The sequence below is a fragment of the Triticum urartu genome, chromosome 6A, assembly GCF_056163025.1.
Source record: "Triticum urartu cultivar PI428250 chromosome 6A, HENAU_Tu73, whole genome shotgun sequence".
NCBI classification, from domain to species: domain Eukaryota; kingdom Viridiplantae; phylum Streptophyta; class Magnoliopsida; order Poales; family Poaceae; genus Triticum; species Triticum urartu.
Genome location: NC_141878.1, coordinates 216,901,941 through 216,903,549, shown reverse-complemented (window position 1 = coordinate 216,903,549; position 1,609 = coordinate 216,901,941).

The window sequence follows — 1,609 nt, the reverse complement described above, 5'->3', positions numbered from 1 at the left end:
TGATATGAAGGAAGGAAATATTAGATTCCAATTTCCGTTAAGGAAAGGCATGGAGCACTTTCCTAGAAAAAAATTAAATTAACTTATGAATCTATTATGATATCCACTTATGGATTGCTTACCAAAGATGGCAATACCTAGATCTATCCTTGCTTTTTATGCCTAGCTAGGGGCGTTAAACGACAGCGCTTGTTGGGAGACAACCCAATTTTATTTTTATTCATTGATTTTTGCTCCTGTTTAGTAATAAATAATTTATCTAGCCTCTGTTTTGGTTGTGCTTTTTTGTGTGTTTAATTAGTGTTTGTGCCAAGTAGAACCATTGGGAAGACTTGGGAAAGTCTTGTTAATCTTGCTGTAAAAAACAGAAACTTTAGCGCTCACGAGAACTGTTGCCATTTTTATTTGGAAAGCTCTATTTAGTTAATTCTTTTTGCAGATGATTAATAGATAAATTCCTCACGTCTAGAAATTTATTTTAGAATTGTTTGGGTTCCATATCTTGCTCTAGATACAGATTACTACAGACTGTTCTGTTTTTGACAGATTCTATTTTTCGTGTGTTGTTTGCTTATTTTGATGAATCTATCGCTAGTAAAATAGTTTATAAACCATAGAGAAGTTGGAATACAGTAGGTTTAATACCAATATAAATAAATAATGAGTTCATTACAGTACCTTTAAGTGGTGTTTTGTTTTCTTTCGCTAACGAAGCTCACGAGATTTTCTACTTTAAGTTTTGTGTTTTGAAGTTTTCAAGTTTTAGGTAAGGATTTGATGAATTATGAAACAAGGAGTGGCAAGAGCCTAAGCTTGGGGATGCCCATGGCACCCCCAAGATAATCTAAGGACACTCAAAAGCCAAAGCTTGGGGATGCCCCGGAAGGCATCCCCTCTTTTCGTCTACTTCTATCGGTAACTTTACTTGGAGCTATATTTTTATTCACCACATGATATGTGTTTTGCTTGGAGCGTCTTGTATGATTCAAGTCTTTGCTTTTTAGTTTACCACAATCATATTTTCTGTACACACCTTTTTAGAGAGACACACATGATTCGGAAATTATTAGAATATTCTATGTGCTTCACTTATATCTTTTGAGTTATATAGTTTTGCTCTAGTACTTCACTTATATATTTTAGAGCACGGTGGTGGATTTGTTTTATAGAAACTATTGATATCTCATGCTTCACTTAGATTGTTTTGAGAGTCTTAAATAGCATGGTAATTTGCTGAAATAATCCTAATATGCTAGGTATTCAAGATTAGTAAAAACTTTCTTATGAGTGTTTTGAATACTAAGAGAAGTTTGATGCTTGATGATTGTTTTGAAATATGGAGGTAGTGATATTAAAGTTGTGCTAGTTGAGTAGTTGTGAATTTGACAAAGACTTGTGTTGAAGTTTGCAAGTCCCGTAGCATGCACGTATGGTAAACGTTATGTAACAAATTTGAAACATGAGGTGTTCTTTGATTGTCTTCCTTATGAGTGACGGTCGGGGACGAGCGATGGTCTTTTCCTACCAATCTATCCCCCTAGGAGCATGCGCGTAGTGCTTGGTTTTTGATGACTTGTAGATTTTTGCAATAAGTATGTGAGTTGTTTAT